General features: G+C 33.9%; 1 protein-coding gene across 20 annotated transcripts in view; it reads right to left on the bottom strand.

The window, feature by feature from the left end:
- DYRK1A (dual specificity tyrosine phosphorylation regulated kinase 1A) overlaps nt 1-27,232 on the bottom strand; it is a 207,023-nt gene that overhangs the window by 143,902 nt on the left and 35,889 nt on the right. For 5 of the 20 annotated variants that reach the window (XM_074213988.1, XM_074213987.1, XM_074213985.1 and 2 more), the window contains exon 2: nt 19,135-19,208. The exons of the other annotated variants lie outside the window; for them this stretch is intronic. The gene's annotated coding sequence lies outside the window, so the exon portion shown is untranslated. The remainder of the gene's footprint in view (nt 1-19,134; nt 19,209-27,232) is intronic. 20 annotated transcript variants of the gene reach the window in all.

Raw genomic sequence — 27,232 nt, 5'->3', positions numbered from 1 at the left:
ATTAAACTCTTTCCAGTCTCAAAGACTTAATACTTAGTTGAATGATCTTGAGCAAATCACTTAACCATATTGCCTTGCAAAAAACAAAAGCAAAAACAAACCAAAACAAATAAAAAAACCTATCAGATATTTATAAAAATAGTAAAATTATAATACTTGAGGATTTTAATGTATTTTTGAGAACCTTTTAGTTCTAACAAAATAAAAATTAATTATTGAAAGTAGATTTTTAAATAAATTAACCTATGATAGTTTTCTGAAGATTGCCGAACAGGAATGAGTGCAATATTCTCAAAAAAAACATTTCAGGGTTAATTCCTAGTGAAGTCCTCTCAGGGTTAAGAATCATTAAAACAAAGACAGACTCTTAGACTCTTAGAAGAGGGAGAGAGACCTTGCATTCCAAGCTAGGCACCCTCCCTTTGGGGGGGGGGGGGTGGAAATAGTGGACTATTTCTATAGAAAACTTGCATTTTTTAGTTAGTCACCTATTTGATGATAATACTATCCTTAATGGGAGAACAGTAGACTGTTCTCAGGGGAAAACCTTGCATTCCAAAGGAGCTCATAAACTTTCTCTTGTTTAATGTTAAGTGCTAAAATAAGAAGATAATAGATTTTCTTAAAAGACCTTGCATACTCAGACAATTCATTTAAATAGACAACAAAGGGTCATTAGAAATCTTCTGATATCCTCACCATCTGGATATTCTATGAAAACATTTTATTCTCTTTATTACCAGGTAGATTTCTTCATGTAGAGATTGTAACTCTGAAAACTTTAACCAATCAGGGTGGAGGAGAGGGGTCTGGGAGAGGGGGAATGGCGTTAGATCACAGTCTTGCTTGACCATCAATTCAGAGCAGCTCCTCCATCTTCACTACCTTTGTGAGACTTGGAGTGTGCCCTTTTCTCAAGAAAAGCCAAAATAAACTTTTTGTTTTTACTCAGGGGAGTCTCTATATTTTTTTAAAGTGGATTTTTATCCCATATAGTTTGGTGTGTTGGCCAAGAAATTAAGCCCCTCCTTAAGACTTGCTTGGACACACATACAAGTGGGCACCATGCTGGAAATTGTCAGCAGCTTGTCATTTAGTGCCCAGGCAGATCCCTTGAAGAGCGAGGGAAGAATCCCAAAGAAAAGACTTAGCTTCAGCAAAATTGAAAGCCAGAGGACCTCCAGAGGCAGCACAACAAGGGAGATGACCCACCACAGACCCAGAGACTGAGCCACAGTCCATAAGTTTGTGTACATAAGCCCAGGTGTAACCCTGGGTGACCTGACCCTTATCCTCTCCCACACAGATCAAATCTAGAGATTGAGTCTGATGGGAGCAAAAAAAAAAGGTTAAGAGTGGAAATACTCCCAAACAATACAATTTGTAGGGAGAGATTCCAAAGAAGTCCAAGCAGTTAAAGGCCATAGGGACAAGACAGAAGGTTCCAGAAGTGCCAGCTGAGAGAAGAGCCCCCAGGAAAGATTTTTGGATCTGTCTCCTTATGAAAAAAGTTATATGGTTTATTCCATCTGAAGAAAGGAGCAAGTAATATTCCAATTAGGCTGTGAAATTTTTTGAGTAGCTGTTTGTCTTCTCAAAGTTTGACTGGTTAAAAATCAAGAAGCATTAAATATTAAATCCTTTGAATGGAAAATGTATTGTCGAAAATGAAATCACGTCTGTGGATTATATAGCTGTATAAGCTATGAAAAAGAATATTAAGGGAAAATGTAAGTTGTATAGTCTGAGTAAGAGGTTCTGAAAGATCTGAGAAGAGAATCAAGGCATAGAAACAATTGGGGCTTTTAGATCATTTGTTAAGTATGGAAATTGGTTAAAGCATGTAGACAGAAGGTTTGAGCAGGTTTGACATTGTACAAGTAAAAGGACTGATTTTGGGATTTGTGGAGCCTTGGGAGGTGATTTAAAAATCAATGTAAAAAAAGTAGTATAGAAAGCTAGAAGTTCAAATGGAGATGTAGGTTTAAATGAGGTTGGGATAATCTGAAAATTGCATTAAATTGCCACTTTTACACTATCTGGCGGGGAATTTATTAGAAAAGTGATAAACCCAGTAAGATGGAAAGTTTCCTATGAAAGCAATTGCTAGGTAAATGTTAACTTTTTTATTATGTTATTGTTAATTCCATGATGTTTTAATCTTCTGTAAAAAAATAATCTGAAGATATATGTAACCTGAATTAAGGGGTTTGGGAAAAAAAAAGGTTTGGGTGTTGTTTTTTTCATTCTAATGTTTTATGGCTCCTCCAGAGTCGGAGGAAAAAAGAATTAATGGAAATGTTATAATAGATATGGACAGAAGGGCTTTGGTGGAGGCTGGGAGTCTGACAAAAGCCAGGAAAGACTATGAGTTATGTACTCTTAATCAAGCTTTAGAATTACACAACAATTGGGAAGGTAGTATTTTATTCTTGTTTCAAAATATGCTTGGGGTATAGTTCATGTATATCTGGAAAAATCTGGGGTAAGTGAATAATGATAAACAGAAAGGTAAAGAATTAGTACATATTACTTTAATATCTCAAATTGAGGGGAATCTCCAATTCCTAGAACATAAAATGTTCTAATATTAAGAAATGTTGGTCAGTAAGGATAGAAAACTCTTACAAGTTAGACCATTGAGAAGTTGGAATTGAACTGATAAAGATAAAAAGAATTTGTGAGCTTTTTAGGTTTTGAAAAGAAAATGCTTTAAGGTTATTTTGAATATGACTTTTAGAATTTAAGAGAAGTATAAAGAAAATTTTGCAATTATAAAAAGGGATTTTTAGTAACAACTGGTCTTCAGAATTTTTCTTGTGTTGCAAAATTCTAGGGAATAAAGGGAATATACATGAAATTGAAATATGTAGTGAATAATTAGTAAACTTTGTATAAGAACAGATTTGGGGCAGCTAGGTGGTGCAGTGGGTAGAGCACTGGCCCTGGAATCAGAAGTACCTGAATTCAAATATGGCCTCACACTTAATTACCTAGCTGTGTGGCCTTGGGCAAGTCACTTAACCCCACTGCCTTGCCAAAAAAACAAACCAAGAACAGATTCAAATAACTTTTTTTGGGAATTTAAAATTCTGTTACAACCAACAAATGAATTGAAGTTTAATCTATCATACTTGTAAAGATTTGTTATAAGAAAACTAGAGAATACCTTGCCAACAGGTTATATCTCTCAAGTTTTTTTGGCCCAGAGAATTTGTGAAAGATTTAACATTTATATGTAAGATCAATGTAGCTTTTTTATTATCTGCTATTTACAAAGAAGAAATTATTGATGTAAATGTAACACTGGCATTAAGTAAAAAGTACACTGAGCTTTTGAAATTATCATATGTATAAGACTAAATTCATGGAGAATCTTACTTTGTTTTGAAAATAGAAGTGTATTTGGAAGAAGAGATAAATAAGCTTATAAAGCACAAATTTAGAAGAGGTTTGTATGCAAAAGATATTTAATTATAAGGTTAACTTTAAGAGAACCTGTTGTTTGTTTTGCTTTAAGAAAGTGAGATGTCAGAATGAAATGTAGGTTAAGAATTTAATGTTTAAATTTTAAAGAAGTAAAATTGCAGATTTCTTCCCCCACATTAAATGCAGATTCAGGATAGTGTATAAGAGATTGGGATGTATATCTTAACTGCAAGATACCCTTCCCAATAATGTTGAATAAATGTGAGGGATGCTTTGGAAAATGATTTGGAAATTAAAATTATGTAATGCTAATTAGATGACTTATCAATGAGTAAGATGCTGAAGAGTGCAAATATGTGATCTACTTTTTGGAAATGTAAACTATTTTACTGTAATGATGTCAAACCTGGAATTAATGATTGATTGCATTGATACATACATCAAAGTTGTAGTTGTCTGAAGTAAAAGCACATGAGGAACATGGGCAAGACAATATGATAATAATTTGTGAAATTTTTCTATGACAATCTCTGGCTAATCTCCTAGACAAAGGAGGTGTTTATTTACTATAATACAGCAGGCTAGCCAAGAGGCCTCTAATATACAGTCTTTATCCAGAAATAGAACATATCATTTCAAACAAAGGAATGTGGGTCTGCAGATCAGAAGTTAGTACCACCCGGAAGATAAACCTTCTAGTAGAATTCTGAAACATATTTGTGAAGAAGTGTTGTTTTTTTGTATTTCAAGGAATATTCCAGATACTGGGGGGAACTTGATAGCTTTTTGAACATTTAGAAAGTAACCTTATTTAATGTATTCTGTTATCAGGGACACTCAGAATAGATGTGTAGGGAAGGGGGCTGATTGATTGCGAACCACCCCACCCAGATTAGAATTAGCATTTAATCCTTGTGAAGTGGATTCACTTGGAGATCTAATTAGACAGAATTACTATTTTTAGATCATGGGACTTTTAATTGGCTTTTGTTTTGTGTCTGACATCAGGTATGATCAGCAAAGGAAGTGCTGTTCAGTCAATGATCTCTTGAACCAAAGGAGGTTTTGACACTAGACAGGTGACAAGTGTATTGGGAGAAAAAGCTGAAGGGGTGGTTTTTTAGTGCAACCTGAGGTTGGACACTTTTGACTTGACTTCTCCAAACATGACATTTGAATAATGTCTCACTGGATAAAGAGAAAATTTGACTTAAAGCATTTGACTATCCGCATGACCTCTGCCTAGAAACTGACACTCAAAATTATGTCTATAAAGGAATTTTCCTTTGATGTCCTGGATCTTTATAGTAAATCACTAAAGGTCAATCTGATATAGGAAATTTAGGGCAAGTGAAATTTAATAGCTAGATAGGACAGCATGTAGTTTTAATCTCTGCTGTTAGCTATATGTTTTGAGAAGAATTAAGATTCTTTGATTTTATTTTATGCTAGGAAAAAAAGTAATTAGTAAGAAGAATAAAGAAGGTTATATAATCTCAAGATACATTTCTGTGCAGTAGCAGTTTCAAGTTCTACTTTGAGAAGGGAATGTAAGTCAGTTGAGTATATCAGAAAAATCACTTATAGTTTAGTTAAGAAACATTTTGGGAAGAAAGAAGAATTTATTTTAGCTGACGATGCTTGAGGTATTTTAATGAAGAGCAAGAGATTAAGGCTATTTGTGTACAAAGATGGTCATCTAATATAAATGTTATAAGTTCAAGCTAACTTGATAATTTTCAACACATTCATTTGAGAAGTGAACAATTATGGAAGTTGTATTTTTGTTCAAGTAAAGTATGTATATTAATGTGACAGTAAGTAAGGCAAAATGTGAATTTTAATAGCTTTATAATTTTATGGGTTAATGATGAAAATATGAGTCTGTCTGATAAGATGTTGTGTTAAGAAGTTCCTTTACCAGAAGAGGGGATCTCAACAAGTCATCCGAATTGGAGATTGGAATGGACTCTGCAGATACAGAAAGATATTGAATGTCTCTAGGGGAAAAGAGACCAGACAAGTCCATCTTCCTCCATTGTGTCTCTGTGTGTGTATGGGTTGTTTGTTCAGGGTTCCAAGAAGAAGATGTGTCCCAAGTGGACAGGAAAAGAGAATTAGAACCTGAGGGGGTATCAAGGATAGTGTAAGAGGACTTCAGATGCCGTGTGTGTGTGTGTGTGTGTGTGTGTGTGTGTGTGTGTGTGTGTGTGTGTGTTTGTTTTAAGAAAAAGAGACGAGGAATTGAGTGGAATATTCCCAATAAAACCATTTCAGGGTTAATATTCCTAGGGTTAATAATCATTAAAACAAAGACAGACTATTATTCTTAGATTGTCCTTAGAAGAAAGAGGGAGACCCCTTGCATTCCAAACCAGGCACCCTCCCTTTAGGAGGGGAAACAGTGAACGACTACTAGAAAAACCATGCCATTTTTTAGTTAGTCACCTATTTGATGATAACACTATCTTTACTGGGAGAACAGTAGACTATGACAGCTATATAAAACATCAAAAACAAATTGAGAAAAATAGAAATAGTAAACATATCATTTACTGATCAACCGAAATAAAAAATATATTTAGTAAAGACACTGAAGAAAGCATTAAAAAGTAGACACAATAATTTCTTAAAAGAAAAAAAAAGGTGAGGGAGCAGCTAGGTGGCATAGTAGATAGAGCACCAGCCCTGGAGTTAGGAGGACCTCAGCTCAAATCTGACCTCAGACACTTAATACTTAGCTGGGTGACCTTGGGCAAGTCACAATTCCATTGCCTTGCAAAAAAATTTTTTAAATTATTAAAAAAAAGAAAGGTGAGTCAAAGAAAGAAAATTTAAAGAAAATGATAACAATGAGACAACAGTCCAAATTTTGTAATTCATTTATAATAATTCTTAAGGAAAAAGTTATGTTAATATAATTTCTTCAAAAACAGAAAAAAATGAGTCAATAACTTGGGGATAAAATTTAAAAAATTTTAAAAAACCAAAAATATTTACACCAATTTGGTGTAAATATTACACCAAAAGAAATTCTAAAAATCAATTAAGGAAATAAATTAAAAGAAGAAAACCAGGAATTTTTTTGTTGGAAAAAATAAACTCATTACAAGAAGAAACTGTGTTAGCATTTCAAAAGAGTCCACAACAAATATGGGGAAAAAAAGGTAATCATGAGGACCATTTTGTCCAATAATCCATTTAATTAAAGGGCTAAATATTTACAAAAGGGCTAAATATTTACAAAAAAATATTTACAAAAAAATCAAATGTCCAGATGAACAGAAAAAAAATGCAAATGCAAGAAACCCAATCTCAGAAAAAGAAACTGAACAAACCACAAATGAACTCCCAATGAAAAAAAGAACCAGGACCAAATGGATTTATAAGCAATTTTTCTATCAAATATTCAAAGAATAAGTAATTTCAATTTTATAACAATAATACAGAAAAATAGGAAGAGTTAATGAACTCTACTGAATTCCTTCCTTAATACAAAAATAAGGTTTTGATACTTAAATCAGGGAGATTTAAGTATAAACTAATATCTGGAATGAATAAAGTTCCAAAAATTATAAATGGAATATTAGTAAAAAGACTTACAGCAATATATTTTAAAAGAATTACAAACCCTATGACCAAGAATATAGTGCTGATTCTATATTAAGAAAAAAGCAACATAATACATCATATTAATGAAGAAAAGGTTAGTAGTAACATTATTAATAGAACTACCATTTATTATCTTATTATGTCATCATAACCCTAGAGAATAGTTGCTATTCTTACCCCCATTTTACAGATGAGGATGGCTAAAGCAAATTAAGTTAAGTGACTACCCAGGGTCAAGTGGCTAGTAAGCATCCAAATTTGGATTATAACTCAGATTTTTCTAGTAACACTTTCTCTTAGAAGAAAGCAGGGGATGATTGATATGATATGATATGATATGATATGATAATACATACATATATATACATATATATGAAGAAGAAAGCAGAGGAAAAACAATGAAGATTTATTAATGTGGTAAATAGTATATTTAAAACCAAGAACCAATATTATATGTAATAAAGATTAATTAAAGGCCTTTCCAATAAGATCTCACCCCCCCTTCCACATTTTGTGAGGGGGGGCCAGGGAAGATATCCATTAGCAACACTATTACTTAACATAGCAATAAAAATGCTATTTATAGACAAGAAAAAGAAAGTGAAGGAATAAAAAATGCCAAGAAGGAAATAAAGCTATCATTTTAAAAATATATTTTGATTATTAATTTAAAGAACTCTAGATATCAACTAGATAAAAACTAAACAAAGCAGCAACTGCAAAATTGCAAGATAGAAAATAAATTCATTTAGATCATCAGTATTTCTGAATCTTCTCATTGATACTCAACCAAAAGAAAAAAAGAAAAATTTCTTTCAAAAAATTGAAAACAACTACAGAAAACTTCACAGAAATAAAGATAGAAATAAATAATAGGAGAAAATTTAAAGGAATATTGCAGACAATTTAGAATTATCAACTCAAGGAGAAACTACTGTAGATCACCAGAAAGAAACAGTTCAAATACCAATGAGTCATAGCAGGATTATATAGAATTTAGAACATTAGAGAATCGGAGGCCTGGAAGAAAAAATTCAGAAATGCAAAGGAGTTTAGATTACAACCAGAAATCAACTACATAGCAAAACTGAGCATAATCTTTCAGGGGAAAAGATGGACATTCAACGAAATAGGGAATGTTTCTGACAAAAAGATCAGAGCTGAACAAAAAATTCAATCTTCAGATACAAGACTCAAGATGCACAAAAAAGATAAAGGGGGGGGGACCCAACATATTATTCAATAAGATTAAACTGATTACTATTCAGAAAGAGGATACTAATATTTCCTAAGAACTGTAAGTCTATTAGGACAGTAGAAGAAGTATACTTAAAGGGTGTGGGGGTATAAATTGATTTTGATGTAATGATATAAAAAAATTATAAGGCACAAAAAAAAGATTGTACTGGGAGAGGAGGAAAGGATCACAAAGAGGCACAAAAAAGAGGGAAAAAAGGGAGGGGATGGACATTGCTAGAATCTTACTCTCAACAGATTTGGCTTACAGAGGGACTAGCACTAACAGTTGAGTTTAGAAATTTATCTTACAAAGACGAGGGGAAAGGGGGAACTAAAAGGGAAGGAGGGGCTTATAGAAAAGGCAGAAACTGGAGGGGGGAGGAAAGATGACAATAGGAGGGAGGGTAGATTGAGGAAGATGAGGTGAGGAGGGGACAGAATGAAAGGAGCAAAGTATAAAGGAGGAGAGGGAATAGGATGAAAGAAACTACAAGAAATGGTAATCAAGTAGATCAAAAACCAGATCCCAGAATATGTTGTTTACAAGAAACACATTTGAAGCACAGAAATATAATGCTAAAAGCCAGGAGCAGAATATACTGTGCTTTACTTGAAGCAGGAAAAAAAAAAGCAGGGGAAGCAATCCTGAGATCAGACAAAATGGAAGCAAAAATGTATCTAATTAAGACTGCTAAAAGGTACCACAGTCAATGAAGGAGTATCAGTACTAAACACATGTGCATCAAATAGTATAACATTCAAATTCTTGGAAGGAAAAATTAAGTGAGTTACAGGAAGAAATAAACCACCTCCCTCTCTCAGAATTAGATAAATCTAACCACAAAACAAGTAAAAGAAAAGTTAAGGAGGTATACAGTATCTTCGAAAAGTTAAATATGATAGATCTCTGGATGTCATGAGGATTATGTGAGAAAAAATATAGAGTGCTTTGAAAACTATAGCACAATGTAAATGCTACCCAGTTATCACAATGTGAGGACTTGAATTTTCAGAAAACTGGAAGAAATTAGGTATAGATCATGTGGCACACAATAGACTGGAAATGGATATATATGAATTACATATAAAGAATCATTTAATAAACAAATTAGAGGAGAAAGGCAGAAATTATAACAGAGACAAAGAGCCTCAGACAGAACTATCAGGTTCCAGAAGTTAAAATGAGCAATGCTGGTTTCAGTAATGAAAAAAGGGTTTCATACAAGTAAGACTAAATAATTAAAATTAGAAGGTAAAGAGGAATCTTCAAAAAACTTTTCTGATAAAGGTCTTAGTTCCATGATATGTAAGAGACTAATTCAAACTTAGAGGATAAAAAAGCTACTCTTCAACTGATAATTTCAAATCAATGTCAAAAGGAAGTAATCCACATTATCAACATTAATATATAAAATGCTCCAAATCATTAGTAACAAGATCATAAATTCTCAAACTTTTGGGTCTTCACTCCCCTAAAAATTCTTGATGATCCTCCCCCGCAAACAAAAAGAGACTACTTTTATACTTCATATCTACTGATATATTTACATTCAAAATTAAAATATTTAAGTATTATGAAAAAAAAGATTGCTTTTGACTTTGTGGACACCTCTGGAGATAACACTTGGAGAACGCTGAACAAGATAAGTATATTAAAGCAATTTCCAGTTTCTACTTTATACCCATCAGATTGCCATAGCTGACCTTCCCCCCGCCCCCCCCCCCACCAAAAAAGGTCAGACAAATGTAGGAGCTAAAGAGAAACAAAGTCTATTAACCTTACAGCTAAGCTCTCCAAATGAGTTTCAAATAATGCCTCAAACTTAATTCTGAAGTGATGGAGCCTAAAAAACGTCAGGGTGAAAATTCATTCAGCCTAAAATAATTTAGGTCAGAAGGAGAGATCTTTGACACAGGAGGTAGAAACTGGCCAGAAGTCCGAGGGGCTGCAACATCAGGGGCCTGGATAGGTGGTGACAAAAGGAACAAAAACAGCTTTGGGAGCTATTAAGTGGACTGAGCAAGTGATCAGAAAAAGATTACGGGAACCCCCATTCTAGCACTGGACACAAAACCACTATACCTACCTCCGAGTCACAATTAAAGGGTAGAAAAGAATACTTTAAAGTCAAGAAAGAACAAGAATTCTAGTGAGCAATACTGATCTCAATTCAGACAGATTAAGGACCCTTTTAGGTAAGGACCATAGTGCAGAATAGGAAAAGAATAATCAGACCTCCTCAAAAACTATCAAACCCCTAGAACTAGCTCTGAAAAGAGGAATGTGAAAAAGACTGACACTTGGAGCATTCCCCTTCCATCTCTCATGCAGAGATGGACAAAGTTCCAAGTCAAGAAATTGGCTGAAAAAAATGAGCAAACAACAAATAAAGAGCTTGACCACAAAAAGTTTCTGTGAGAGATTAGGACAGGAATTCAGAAGTCAACGATGTCAAAAGAACTACAAAAGCAAAGGCTCAAAGAAAAGATGTAAAATGAACACAAGCTGAAAAAGAAAAGCTAAAAAACAAAAACTGATTTTTCTAAACCAGAGTGGTAGAAGAAAATCAAAGTAAAGAATGATAGTGAAGGGAAGAAAAAAGAAATGAGACTAAGAGAAGAAAATTATGCAAAGACAATTAACACCTTGTAAAAGAGGCAGCAAAAAAAAAAAAATTAAAAGAACACTTTAAAAACAAAATTGACCAAATAGCAAAAGAGATACAAAACTTACCAAAAAAGAGAATTCCTTGAAAATTAATATTGGGCCAAGTGGAAGCTAATGATCCAATGAGATCACATAAAAGAAAGTCAAAAGAATAAAAAAAAAGAAAATGTGAACCATCTCATTGAAAAAACAAATGACCTAGAAAAGACTAAGAAGGCAAAATTTAAGAATTGTTAAAAAAAAAATCCTAATCAAAGAAAGGGCCTTGACATGTTATTTCAAGAAATTATAAAGAAAAACTCCCCAGCTATTCTAACACCAAAGGGTAAAATAGACCTTGAAAGAAACCACTTATCATCAAACTAAAAGAGATCCTAAAATGAATGTCTGAAGTAAATTGATAGCCAAATCTCAGAACTCAAAGAACAAATACTACAAACAGTCATAAAGAAATCATTTACCGGGGCGGCTAGGTGGCATAGTGGATAAAGCACCAGCCTTGGAGTCAGGAGTACCTGGGTTCAAATCTGGTCTCAGACACTTAATAATTACCTAGCTGTGTGGCCTTAGGCAAGCCACTTAACCCTATTTGCCTTGCAAAAATCTTAAAAAAAAAATCATTCACCTTGGGAGTCTGAGTATGGAGCACACAAGACTAAGCAAGAATCAAGTTAAAGGGGGCAGCTAGGTGGCGTAGTGGATAAAGCACCAGCCCTGGAGTCAAGAGTACCTGAGTTCAAATCCAGTCTCAGACACTTAATAATTACCTAGCTGTGTGGCCTTAGGCAAGCCACTTAACCCCGTTTGCCTTACAAAAAAAAACCTTAAAAAAAAAAGAATCAAGTTAAAGAAGCAGAGGACTTTTGTTAAAATTGCTGTTCAGTTGTTAATATATTTGGAAAAGACATGATAGAAAAAAATTGTTTCCTTGGCTGAAAAGTGCTAACAAGGGTCTTAGAACAACAGGGACAAAAAAGACTAACAGAAAAAGAAAAGGTAATACACAAATGTCATGATTTGGCTACAGCCAACTAAGGATATGGTCTATCATGTCCAGACTAAAAGATTATCAATTTCCAACAAGACATTTCCATGCCCACGTGCTGAAAAAGCAATTGGACAAATTGGAGATTAAGTGAAATTCTAAACAGCACTAATTGGTGTTCCCCAAAATGTACAAGTTAATCAAGATACAGAAGCTACCCTAGCTCAGAATGAAAAATAAATCAAGAGGTATACAAAAATAAAGAAAAATACTCAAGGTTATGACTTAAAACTGGAGATGCACTAATGAAAAAAAATCACACAAAAATCTGAAATATTCTTTAAAAAAAACAATAGATATTGGTTATATTCTCACCACAATACCCAAGAAAGGAATGAGAAAGTATTAGAAGTATTAAAAAGTAATAACATCAACCAAACTAAATAAATATACTGTGACAGAAAATTCTATTACAGAAATCAAGATAATATATTGAGAACAGGGCAAAGGGTCAGAAAGTGATGCATAACAAGAACTAGAATATATGTGTGCAGACAACAGAAACAATCTTTTAAAAAATATATAAAGAACTAATCCAATTCAGATTGTCTACCATTTATTTCCAAAATTTACTAGTTTTCCCTTATTTTCTTCTAAAATGGAAGTTAAATATGCAAACAAATCCAAAACACAATATTACTAACAACAATCAGGCAAATAATACCCATTAACTTGGAATAATTCAGTTAACCTAGTAATCAGTGGTGAAATTATGATCTAAACTGTTCTTTGTTGTGCAATCTAAACTGTACTGTTCTTTGCATTGGGTTAGGTTGGGACAGGTGACATCTTAAAACAAGGTTTATAGGAGTTCATATGTTTATATGAAATACAAATATACACATATAAATGTTCACATATGCATACATAATTTCTAGTGTACCATAGTGAGCAAGAATAATATTCTTAACTGCTGAATGATATTAGAAAAGTTACTCAACAGTTGTAGTTTTTTCTTCAAAGGAATGTACTGGGAGAAAGGAAAAGGAGAGGCAGAATGGGCTAAATTATTTCACATAAAAGAGGCAAGAAAAAGCTTTTGACATAATGGAAGTGGCTCAGAGAGAAAATAACATACACACTCAACTGGTATAGAAATCTATCTTACCCTAGAGGAAAATAAAAGAAGAAAGGGATGGGGGGCGGGGAAAGAAGATGGGGAGGGGGGTAAGGTAATAAGAGTGGGGAAGAGGGAGAGGGTAGTCAGATACAACACTTTTGGAAAGGGATGGAGAAAGGAGAGAAAGAATATAATAAATGGGGGTGGGGAGAAATAGGATGAAGGGAAATACAGCTAGCAATAGTAACTGCAAAAAAATATTGAAGCAATTTCTCTGATGGACTTAAGATAAAGAATGCTATCCATGCCAAAGACAGAGCTGATGGTATCTGAATACAGAATGAGGCATACTTTTGTTTTCCCTCAGTATATTTTTCTTAAGATTTCTCTTTGTGGGGGAAAGGGGGATTTTATTTACATTTACAGTATGATTATTGTAAGCAATGTTAAAAAAAAAAGGTGCTTTACAAAAAAAATAGGTTGTGAATAGATTAATGTATAAGAAGTATATCATCAGAGCCTAACACAGTAGCTGGCACATTATCAAGTATTTAATTATTGACTTAGAAGTAGATCTATTGAAACATATATATTCTTTTCCAAATGACAAATCTATGAAAGTATATTATTTCCTTTCCTTTTAAAATGTCAAATTTACTCTTTAAGGAAAAAGATCAATCAAATCACTCATGTCCTTCCCAGCCCTACATCACCTCCAACTAATTTAATAATTCATAAATTTGCATTGAAGCATAGACATTCCACATCCCAAGTTCACAGAAGATAAAGGGAAGGAAGTATAGATGTGAAGATAAAGGATTAAAGTAGCGGAAGTGAAGATAGATAGAAGAAAATATAGATAAAAATAATGACAGACTCAGACTACCTTCTTTCACAATTCCTACCAAAAATAAGTCACACAAATGTACATATAATTCAAAATAAAAGGATTTAAAGTGGGCAAGATGCTTAGAGATCATGTAGTCCAACCCTTCTTTCTTAAACATTAGAATGAAGCATATTTTCTTCTCCTTTCCTTTGGAGGAGTCGGCAACATAAGTAATGCAGAAATTTGTTTTCTATGACTATACATTTTTGTAATGAAAAGGGGAAAGAATTTGGAACTGAAAATAAAACTGAACTTGAAGCGAGAGACAGAGAAAGAGAGAGAGGGAGGAGGAGGAGGAAGAAACTAAGATCCAGTGAGATTAAATGATATGCCTAAGGTCACAAAGGAAGGAGGTAGAAATGGAGTTTGAATGCCTGAAGTTTGTATTTTTTTTTCCAAAACAATACTAGAAAAATGCTGAATTATATGCCTTTGTACTGACCAGAATATAGTGAGGTGAAAAAAATTAAAGTAGAAAAATATAAATATGTAAAAATAAATATAAATAAAATGCCACAAAGTTCAAACCATCATTTCTACCTCAATGACATCATATATATATGTATATATATATATATGTGTATATATATATATATATATACACATATATATATATATGACACAACTTTCTCAACCACAAGCTGGCTCACAGACTTATCACCTTTCACCTATACTACTGACATGTAGGTTTGATCATGTCATATAATACTCCTACTCAATGATCCCCAATGATTCCGTACCACATAAGCTACTTCTTTGGCATTTTTAGGTTTACAGACTCCAAATCATTTCTACCTTTGCCAGTGTTCAATATCCTCCACAAGCTATCCATTTCAAGAAACAATGATTTATTTGGCAGGTCTTTGAACACAATACTCCATACTCCCAGTCTTTGTACTGGGCATTTTTTTTTTAGGTTTTTGCAAGGCAAAAGGGTTTGAGTGGCTTGCCCAAGACCACACAGCTAGGTAATTATTAAGTGTCTGGGGCTGGATTTGAACTCAGGTCCTCCTGACTCCAGGGCTGGTGCTCTATCCACTGCTCCACCTAGCTGCCCCTATACTAAGGCACTTTTAATCCCCCAACCCAGCTATAAACTAAAAATCCCAGGCCTTGCCCCATCTTCTTTACTTTCTCTTCTCAGAATGCAATTTTTCAATATATTTCTTTTATCTTCCTGGCTATTACAAATCTCCCATACCTGACCATAAGTTGCTTGAGATCAAGATGTGCTTCAATCTTTCTCTGTACCCAATGTCTGGCACACATGTATATAAATGCTTCATGACTCAATTTGACATGAATTAAAATCCCAACTCAATATTCAACATATTTGTAAAGGAAAATGAAGGATACAAAATAAATCCTTCCTACTTATGCAATTATGACTATTAATTTTTGTTGTTCAGTCATGTCCATTCTTTTAGGGTTTGGGGGGCAAAGAAATTGGATTTGTCCCCATTTCCTTCTCTGATCATTTTACAGAGGAAGCTGAGACAAACAAGATTAAGGGACTTGCCCAGGGTCATAGAGCTAGTAACTTGTCTCCAGCTAGATTTGAACTCAAGTATTTATGACTCTCGATCCTATTTTCTCTCTACCATATTATTTCACCTAGCTACCTGTGATTAAGTTTTTTCTTATAACATGCCTAAATTTGTAACCTTTAGACATTAATCCCAGTTTTATACTCTTGAGATCAAAGATAAAGTCTCCTCTATAAGGCTATGATATCACTCTTCTCTTCTACAGTCTAAATATGATCAAAACCTTCAACTAATCTCAAAGTCTCCCTTCACCATCTTAGATGCTCTCCAATTTATCTATGTTCTTCTCAAAATATGGTACCATAATATAACACCATACTTTAAATGTAATCTGAGTAGGGTCAAAAACAATGGGATAATATTATTCTTTTCACCACAGCCTAAGATGGCATTGGACTTTTTTTGGCTGCTACCTTATATTCAATTGCAGTTGAAATCTACTCAAATCTCAAGATAGTTCTCAAATTTCTAACTAACTACTTTTTTCCTTCCAACTTTAGAAGTTTATTATTATTTTTTTTTTTTAGGTTTTTGCAAGGCAAATGGGGTTAAGTGGCTTGCCCAAGGCCACACAGCTAGGTAATTATTAATTGTCTGAGACCGGATTTGAACCCAGGTACTCCTGACTCCAGGGCCAGTGCTTTATCCACTGCACCATCTAGCCGCCCCTAGAAGTTCATTATTAAACTCAAATAATTCACTTTACATTTATCCTTCTCAATTCTATTCAACATTTTAACCTTGTGTTCTATAGACTTTTTTTGATCATTCATCTATAACAGCATGACATCATCTCCCTGATGTCAGTTTCCTTCCAGAACAAAGTAAAACAACAATCAATTTTCAACATATTACTAATTTTTATTAATTAGCATTTACAATTATATATATGTATGTATGTATGTATGTATGTATATATATATATATATATATATATATATATATATATATATTACAGAATACCAAAAATAGCAACTGAAGATAAAGGTAAAACCATATTTCCAAATATTACTTTCCTTATTAATAGTACTCTTTTTACTCTCACTAAATTATTATGATGAAAGTAAATTTATTATGAAATATAAAATGATTCAAACTATTTTAGTGAGAAAAATGTGATTTAATATACTTCCTATATTAATCATCTTTCTGTATGTTTCTGAGAATAGGACAAATAGGTAAATAATTTTTTGTTAATCTTTTTTTATTTGATCAATGTATTCAGTCAACTAGATGATGTCTTAAGAACTTTTAAATTAAATGAGACATAATAAAACAATCGAACAATAACAATTAAGAACTGTAAGAAAACATGAATCCTCATTTTTCTTTGTGAAAATACTTATCATATACAGTGTAAAAATACTAAGTGAATTATCTCTAATTTGAATTCAGCATAAAACTTTCTATAGAGATTCATTACTGTGTCTTTATCTCTGTTTAAGAGATAGTATCACACCTTAATTTCCTGGTCACTATTAGATATTAAGCTATATTTTAGTGAGTGTAAGGAATAGCCAAGTCAGTTTGGTTGGACAATAGTATGCTGCAGGTGGAGTAATGTATAAAAAAGCTAAAAAGGGAGATCATTAGCAGACTGTCACAGCTTTAAGTACCAGTAGTTTTATTTGATCCTGGAATCAATAAAGTAACCCATGAATTGGGTCAGTGTTTCCAACTATATTCTTGATCCCTCAAACCCAATTTCTTCAACTAATTGCTGCCATTAAACTCTTTATTATCTCCCTTTCTAACTTTTCTCAAGAAATTAGAAATCAAAATTATTTTAGAAAGGCAAAGTAAAAAAAAAAATTATTCATTAGTCACCGCCTGAAAGAAATCCTAAAATTAAAACTCATTGGAATATTAGAATCAAAATCCCAAAATAAAGAAAATACAGAGCAAATAGAAAAAAATTCAAATACCATGGAGTTGCAATCAAGATGACATAGAATTTAGTAACTTCCACTATAAAAGAGTGGGGGACTTGCTAATAAAAGTTTGGAAGGCAATGGAGCAAAAAATAACCTATCCAGGAAAACAGTGCATAGACACACAGACTGGAAAACTGTGCACTCCTTATAAAAAGACAAGAGCAGAATAGAAAATAAAAGACACAAAAGAAGCATATAAACATAAGTGAGAAATCATCTAAGAGATGTATTAACAAGCTTAAACTGTTAACATAATCATCATGAAGGAATCAGAGCTAAAAATGTTCAAAATGTTACTGATTAGAGATGTAAATTAAAATAACTCTGCGGTACTAGCTCACACCTATCAAACTGACCATTTGATTAAAAAGGAAAATGATCAGTGTTGGAGGGGATGTAGGAAATATGGGATACTAAAGCATTGTTTATGTAGTTGTGAACTGTTTCAACCTTTCTGGAGAGCGCTTTGGAATTATGCATACCCGTTCATCTAGCAATACCACTACAAAGAGATCACCAAAAGAGAAGTGAAGACAGGAAAAAGAAATAAGAGAAATTTATCTCACATAAAAAAAATAGCAGCTCTTTTCATCATGGCAAAGAATTGGAAATTGAGGGGATGCCCATCACTTGGGAAATGGCTGAACAAGTTATGGTATATGAATGTGATGGAACACTATTGTTCTATAAGAAATCATGAGGGACAGGTCTTCAGAACAGCTGGAAAGACTTGCATGAACTGGTGCTGAGTGAAGTGACCAGAATCAGAAGAACATTGTACACATTAACAGCAACAATGGGTGATGATCAACTATGATGCACTTGTTCATTTCAGTAGTACAATAATCAAAGAAAATTCTTAAAGACTTGTAATGGAAAAATGCCATCCACATCTAGAAGGAAATGTGGCGTTTAAATGTAGATTAAGCTTGCTATCTTCAATTTAAAAAAAAAAGTTGTCTTATATTATAGTTTTTCCCCGTCTGATGTTTTTCCCCCATCTTGATTTGATTCTTCTTTCACAACATGATTAATATGGATCTGTTTTTAGCATGGTTATACATGTATAGCCTAAATTAGATTCTTTTTTGTCAGGGGGGAAAGAAAGGGAGAGGAAAATATATGAAACTCAAAACCTTGCAAAAAAATTGTTGAAAACTATCAATGCGTGTAGTTGGAAAAATAAATAAATAAAATATTTTTTTAAAAGAATATCATCATAAGGGTAATTAGAAGACAGAGGGCATGGCCTTGAGTCTATTATGTTGTGATAATATCAAAAGAAAAATACAAAGATGATTAAGAGGGATATACTTAGAGAAGTGAAGACAGGAAAAAAATAAGAGAAATTTATTCTCACATAAAAGAAATACAGAAGGAAGAGTTTTTGATGTTACGTTTTTTTTTACAATGGAGAGGGGAAATAGAGTAGGAGCAGGCAGTTCTTGAACTTCACGTTCATCTGAAATGATGTGAGAGACAAACAGAGACAGAAAGAGAGAAAGAGAGTGATACATATAGGTTTAAAAACTCAAATTATACAAACAAGGAGGGTGAAATAGGCTAAGAGAAGGTACACGAAGGGACACAGTAATAAGCAAAACAGACTTTTGAAGAGGGAACAGGGTAAAAAAAGAATAAACAGAAGATAATAAGAAGGGAAGTATATAGATAACATTCATAATTATAAATATCAATGGGATGAACTCACCCATAAAACAGAAGAGGAAAGCAGAATGAATTAGAAACCACAATCCAATAATATGTTGCTTACAAGTGAAACATCTGAAATAGAAAGATGTTCAGAGTTAAAATTAGGGCTGGAGAAAATGTATTATGTTTCACTACAAGTAAAAAGAGCAAGGGTAGCAATCATGATCTCAGACAAAGCAAAAACAAACTAATTAAAAAGAGATAATTAGGAAAACTACATTTTGTACTAAGTATCACAGAAATGACTTTCAATTTTGAACATTTATGTACCAAATGGAGCGGCACTGTGACATAGCAGATAGAGTGCTAGGTTTGGAGTCAGGAAGAACTGAATTCAAATCAGCCCTCACTAGCTGTGTGGAATAGGCAAATCACTAGGCAAAGCCTGTTTGCCTCAGTTTCCTCATTTTTAAAATGAGGGAAATGACAAACCATTCTAGTATCTTTGCCAAGAAAATCCGAAATGGGAGTCACAAAGAGTCAAGACATTTCTGAAATGAGGCTGAACAACAAATGCATCAAATGGCACAGAATCCAAATTCTTGAAGAACATGTTAAATGAGACATAGGAAGAAATAGACAGTAAAACTATACTAGTAGGGGACCCAATTTATCCCCACCCTGAGCTAGATAAATCTAATCATAAAATGAACAAAAAAGTTCAGGAGAACAAAATTTTAGAAAAGTTAGATATCATAGTTCTGCAGAAAGTGTATCTTTTTTTCAGTAATGAACATGTTGACACCTTCACAAAAATTGATAGTGTACTATTAGGCCATAAAAATCTCACCAGGGTCAGCTAGATGGCATAGTGGATAGAGTGCCAGTCCTGCAATCAGGGGGACCTGAGTTCAAATTTGGACTCTGACACCGAATAGTTAGCCACGTGTGGCCTTGGGCAAGTCACCAAACCCAATTGCCTTGCAAAAACAAAAACAAAAAACCCTCACCAAAAAAATGCAGAAAAGGAGAAATATTGAAAGTACACTTTTCAGATGGTAACACATTAAAAATTCATTGGAAACTAAATAATCTAACCCTAAAGATTAAGTAGGTCAAAGAACAAATGATAAAAATAATTTCATTAAAGATAAAGGCAATAAGATAATATATCAAAATTTATGAAATGCAGTCAAAAAAATTCTTAGGGGAAAATTTATATCTCTACAGACCTTCCTAAATGAAATAAAGAAATAAGAGATCAAAAAATTGACTATGCAACTAAAAAATAAGAAAAAAAGTTGAAATCTTATTAATTCAAAGGAGTAATGAAACTGAAAGAAAAAAAAACCCACTGAAACTAAAAATAAAACCAGAACTTGCTTTCAGTTTCTAAAAAAATAAAAAAGCAATTAGATAAGCCAAGAATAAAACAGATAAACCAATTGGTTACTTAGATTTTTAAAAAGAAGGAAACCAGGGCAGCTAGGTGGCACAGTGGAAAAAGCACTGGTCCTGGAGTCAGGAATACCTGAGTTCAAATTAGGCTTCAGATACTTAATAATTACCTAGCTAGCCTTGGGCAAGCTACTTAACTGCATTTGCCTTGCAAAAACCTAAAAAAAAAAAAAAAAAAAAAAAAAATTAAAGTAATTATTGGGAGCTATATGCCAATGTATTTGATAGATATTTACAAAAATATAAATTCCTAGATTAAGAGATTAACAGAAGAGGAAGTAGAACCCTTCAATAACCCAATCTTAGAAAAAGAAATTGACTACAGTCCCTAAAAAAATTCCTGGGACCAGATATATTTACGAGTGAATTCTGTTAAACATTTCAAGAAAATTTAGTTCCAAAATTACATAAAATGTTTGAAAAAAAAAATAGAATTCCTTATGACACAAATATGATTTCCTCATGACACACAAATTTCATTTTTGAAATCTAAATGAAGGAAAGCAAAAACTAAGAAAACTGTAGACCAAGTTTCCAAAAGAATGATGTAAAAATTTTAAGTAAATGAAGTAATCAAAGAGATTAAACAATACATCACAAAGATTATCCATGATAACCAGATGTGATTTATATCAGGAATTCAGGGATGGCTGATCATTAGGAAAACTATAAGAATGTGATATCAAAAACAAAAGTCATATCATTATTTCAATAGACATGAGGAAAAAGTCTTTGACAAAATATAATACCTAGTCCTATTAAAAACAACAGAAAGCATAGGAATAGTTTTTCTTAAAATGAGAAATACTAGCCACCTGAAACCAAAACCAAGTATTGTCTGTAATGGGGATACAGTAGAATCACTTCCAATGAGATCAGGGTGAAGAAAGGCTACCTATTATTATCCCACTTGTATTCAGTATCATACTAGAAATTCTTATAAAGGTAAGACAAAAAAAATTAAAGGATTAAGAATAAGCAATGAGGGAAATAAACTATCACTCTTTGGAGATAATATGATGGCTTACTTAGAGAACCCTAGCAAATCAACTAAAAATCTAGTCAAACTCGCACAAAACACCAGTATTTCTGTATATTAGCAACCAAATCCATCAAGAGAAATTCTACCTAAAATAGCTGTAAGACACACATACATACACACATACAAACAAAAGAATTGTACAAAACCTATTACAAAACATTCTTCACACAAATAAGGGAAAGTCTAAATAATTAAAGAAATATCAATTGACAGAATAAGACAACATAATAAAAATGACAATACTAACTAAACCAACTTTCTTTCAAAAGAATTATTTTTATAAAATTAAAACTAAAAAAGACTAAAAATAAAATTCATTTGAAGGGCTAAAACAAAGATCAAAAACATCAGAAGGTAATCAATTTCTTGTTTTTGTAAAAATGTAAGGGGACCTAAAGTAAATTATCTCAAATTATACTACAAAGTAGTAATCATCAAAACAACCTGGTACCAGACTACAGAATGGTTGATCAATAGATTAGGATACAAAATATCCAAAAGCAAATGAAGTAATACAGTGCTTCATTAAACTCAAAGATCTCAGATATTGGGGCAAGGAATCACTATTCAATAAGACTATTTGGGAAAACTAGAAAATTTAGCAGAATCTAGGCATCTTCTGTCATAGGCCGAGATAAATTCAAAAAAGTGTACGCGATGTAGACCAAAAAAGGATGATATCATAAGCAAATTAGTGTAGAGAGTAATGTAGGAGACATAACATTCTCTCTCAAAATTGCAGTGAGAAGACTGTATAGGAAGAAATTACCTGCCAGATCTATGGAAAAAGAAAGAGTTCATAACAAACAAAGAAAAAGAAGATCCATTAGAAACAAAATTATCAGTTCTGATTTCATAAAATTAAAGTTTTTACAAAATCAAAACCAATGTCAAAATTTTAAAATAAGTTAATCGTAAGAAAAAAAATTATAGTAAATCTCTATGATAAGGTACCACTTCTCAAATATACAGAGAAACTGAGCAAATTTTTTTTAAATTAGAAGACATTCCCCAATTGATAATGGCCAAAGGATATGAATAGGCAATTTTCAGAGGAAGAAATACAAGTTCTTAATAGCCAATGGGAAAAAAAAGTAAAAAATGCAAATAATTAGGGAAATACAAATTGAACACAACTCCAAAGTCCTGCCCAACACTCAGCAGCTTGATTAAAATGACAGAAAAGGAAAATGACAAATGCTTGAAGGAATGTGGGAAAATGGATAAACCTATACTGTTGGTGGAGCTGTCAATTAGTACAATCATTCTGGAGAATATGGAACTATGAGTACTCAAAGGGATATAAACTATGCATACTTGGTTCGGTAATACTGCTACTAGGTCTAGGCTTCATAAGAGATCAAAGAAATCTTTTTTTAAAGTTACAAAAAGTTGGAAATTGAGGAGATGCCCATCTTTTGGAAAAACGGCTGAACAAGTTATGAGATATTGACTGGGATGGAATACAGTTGTACTTTAAGAAATGAAGAAGATTTTTTCTGAATATGAATTGATGCAAAATGGAGAACCAAGAAAACAATAAACATTCTGCTAACAGTAATACTGTAAACTGTGAAAGATTTGCTAACTCTGATAAATACAATTATCCACCAGAATTCCAAAGGATTCATGATGAAAAATACCATCCACTTCTTGACAGAAAACTAAGGATACAAATCAAAGCATTGTTTTTCTTTTATTTTTTTAGACCACAGTTAACAAGAGTTCTGTTTTGCAGGATTTCACATGTGTAATAAGTATATTTCTTACCATCTCAATGGGAGAGAGAAAAAGAGAGATTAAAAGGAATACACTAGTGTATAGACTAAGATAGGAGACATAACTTCTTCTCTAATAATTGAGGTGAGAAGACTATACAAACATAAGGGATTCTGAGATCCAAAAAAAAAAAGCTAAACAAAATAAAAAATTTGAAGCAGAAAGCTCAACAGAGGATCTGCAAGATTTGGAAAAAGGGGGTGATTTAATAGAAGACAATATGAAATGGGGAATAATAATCAATCAACTAGTATTTAATAAACCACCCAATATTTGTTCACGTGCAAAGCTATATGCCTCAAATAAATAAAATAAAATAAAATAAAACAAAAAGAAAAACCAGACCTTACTTGTAAGGACCTCACAGTCTAAATGGAAAAGACTGGGGGTGTGTGTGTGTGTGTGTGTGTGTGTGTGTGTAAAACATGTTATAAACAATATAAACTGGGGAAAATTTTAGTGAGAAAAGTACTATGATTATTAAGAGGTCTAGGAAAAGGTTCTTGCAGAAGGTAGGATTTTAGGTGACACTTGAAGAAGCGAGGGGTGAGACTGGGCATTAAGGGCAAAAGGAAAAGAAGGATGGAAGTGGAATATTCCTAATAAAACCATTTCAGGGTTAATATTCCTAGTGAAGTCCTCTCAGGGTTAAGAAATATTAAAGTGGGACAAGTAGTTGGAGCAGTAGATAGAGCACTGGCCCTGGAGTCAGGAATATCGAATTCAAATCCCGTCTCAGACACTTCATAATTGCCTAGCTGTGTGATTTGGGGCAACTCACTTAACCCCACTGCCTTAAATAAATTTAAAAAGAAAATCAACAAGAAATATTAAAGAAAGAACAAGCTATTATTCTTAAACTATTTCTAGAAGAATGTCCCTTGTAATCCAAATAGGTGGCTCACTCTTCTAACTTTTGATAAGACTACTTTTACTGACTAGAAGGATATTTTTCCCATGAAAAAAACCTTGGTTCCAAAGAAGCTCATAAGTCTCTTGTTCAATGATAAGACTATTTTTACTGACTAGGAGGATAGTAGAAGACCTTGCATACTCACATTTCATTTAGACAGACATAGAAGGTCATTAAAGTCTTTTTGATGTTCTCGCCATCTGGATGGTGAGGTAATACTTTATGAAAACCTTTCATTCTTTGTTGCTGGGGTAGATTTTCAGAAGTAGACTATAACTCTGAAGACTAACCAATCAATGAGTCGACAGAGAGGGACGATAGGGAGGAGGGGATTGTGTTAGGCCGTGCAATCTTGCTTGACTGTCAATTTGGGGCAGCTCCTTGATCTTCACTACCTTTATGAGACTTGGAGTGTGCCCTTCTCTCGAGAAAAGCAAATAAAAACTTTCTTTTGCTTAGACCAGTCCCTGGAGATTTTGTTCAGTGTATTTATATCACCCACAGAAGGGAAGGAAGGGAGGAAAGGGAGGAAAGGAAGGGAAGGAGGGAGGGAAGGAGGGAAAAAAGATGGAAGGGAGGAAAGGAGGGAGGGAGGGAGGAAAGGAGGGAGGGAGGGAGGAAAGGAGGAAAACAGGAAGGGAGGAAGGGAGGCAGGCAGGCAGGCAGAGAACTGGTTACAAAAGGTTTTAAGTCAAACAAGATTCCCTATTTGATCAGGGTGGTGGCTCTGTGAGTGAACAGCAAAGTATAGATGCAAGACCTATTGTAAGGTTCAAGGTGATAAGACTTGGCATATGACTATTGATGTATTTCAGTGAATGGCATCACAGATGACACTGCATTTGTAAACCTGAGTCAACTTGAAGGATGGTGGTTTCTCTTATTGTGAAAGTGTTGAGAGGGTTATGCTGGTAGGGAAAAAGAGTAATAAAATAAGATCATGCAACCTGCCTGCTTCTTAACTCTGTGTTACCCAAAGAGCAAAGGGAGTTTATGTACAGATTAACTATCAGGCATTACAGTCTCCAGAAAAGAGGCGGCTGGCAGGTGTCTTTCTACATCAGTGAAATTATCAGGAGAAAGGGAGGGAAAATATGGAACTTCACCTTCAGCTGCTCCTTGGTTGATAGATTATCATAGACCTGAGAAGTCAAGTACAAACCTAGTACAAAAAGTAGAAAGTTAGGGGCTTGCACAGTGCTGGGATCAGAAAGAGTGGGGAAGTTTTGAGTAATAATATGGGTGAAAGGTAGATGTGATGGTAGCAAACAGAGAATCTGAGATTAGAGTTTGGTGTTTTCCAGACTCCTTGAATCATGCTCCTGGCTCAGGTACCACATCATACTGGAACCTCTATCAGAGTCTGTCAAGGTATTTTTGCAACCTGAATTTTAAGAGGTATGACATCTATGCATGTACAATGTCTATGATAAAGATAGATGATACTATCACAAAGCAAAGATTCTTGGATTGTTAAGCCAATAGCATAGAACATGCAAAATCGTAGCAAAATACAAACTAGCTTTATCAAAACAGTATATCGCAAACCATTCTACCTTTAGTTTTACTGAATAACAGATTAGATAATGAATAGAAAAATATAAATACAGTATTAGAGTAAGCTCCATAAGAAAAAAGGTTTGTTTTTCTTTATACACACACACACACACACACACACCCCAGCACTAAGCACAGTGTTTAGTACAATGTAAAAATACATAATAAATATACCTATTTTCCATTCTGGATCTACTATTTACTACTACCAAGATCACCTTGGGAAAAGTCATTAAAACCTCTCTTGGATTTCTTGAGAGGATGACAGGAAAAAAATCTAACTTCCTACAGTGGTTTCATGGGTCCAAGTTCTGGGCATATATCACCCAATCAACAAAAACCAAGTGGGCATTGTGCTGGAGTGTGTTGATCAGGGAATGATTGAAGGGAGTGGGGGCACTGACTAGAGGCAGCTCTATCCCTCCCCTTGCAATATGTAGGAAGAGTGAGTGTAGCAGCAACACAGGGGTGGAGCCCTGCAGGTTGTAGTCAGTCCCAGATGGGTGTGCTCAAGGAAGTACTGGTATTTAGAGTGTGAAGGCTGCCAAACCCTTTTCAGGACTACTTCTACCTTTGATGCCCACCTCTGAGCCACTGAACTCCCACCTGTGGCTCCAAAAAGCTACAGCATGCACAGTGGTCACACCCTGGTAAACTGTTTCAGCAAAGAGGTTGAGGATAACTGAGGGGTCTCAAACCCAGCAGTGAATTGGGGGGGGGGGGGGGGGGTGTCTACCCAAAGCATGTGAAGTTGTTCCCTGGTGGAATGGGAGAATGAGAACAATACATTCCAATATCATGAAGGCAGCTGAAGCGGGTGCTGTGGAGTGCTTGGAGCTTGGTTAGACATCAAAGACCCAAAAAGTTATCCAGTGCATCTAGAGCCATCACCAGTTGTCTTGACTCTGTCTTGTCACTGGACAAAGATGACTTTGGAAGAGAGAACAAGGTCAATGACTCTGTGCAACTTAGGCCTTCTTAAATCCAGTTCATGCACAAATTAAAAGACAATTCACTTCTTACCATTTTAAATCCTATCTCAAAGTCCCATGGCAACAGACAAGTGACGAAAGAGCAAGTGTGGAAACATTAGGAGCTGTAGTCACAACCCTACAGAAAGGATTGAGGAATAGTCAATATGGTATTTGCTACCTGACAACTTGAGGAAAAAATGCTAGGAGCAGAACAGAGGTCTGTATACCATTCTTTTAGACCTGGAAGGCCTTTGATCACTCATTTCAGCATATGGTAAATTATGTCAAAATTTGGTTGCCTGGAGAAGTTCAACAGTATTGTACATCAATTTCATGGTGCTTGCCTGGGTTCTGGATAGTAGACGATGCTCTCATGATTTCCAAATCACCAATGGAGTGAAATAAGGCTGTGGTCCCATGCTTTTTAGCATAA

The sequence above is a fragment of the Macrotis lagotis genome, chromosome 1 (genome assembly GCF_037893015.1).
Source record: "Macrotis lagotis isolate mMagLag1 chromosome 1, bilby.v1.9.chrom.fasta, whole genome shotgun sequence".
NCBI classification, from domain to species: domain Eukaryota; kingdom Metazoa; phylum Chordata; class Mammalia; order Peramelemorphia; family Peramelidae; genus Macrotis; species Macrotis lagotis.
This window is presented reverse-complemented; position numbering and strand designations above follow the sequence as displayed.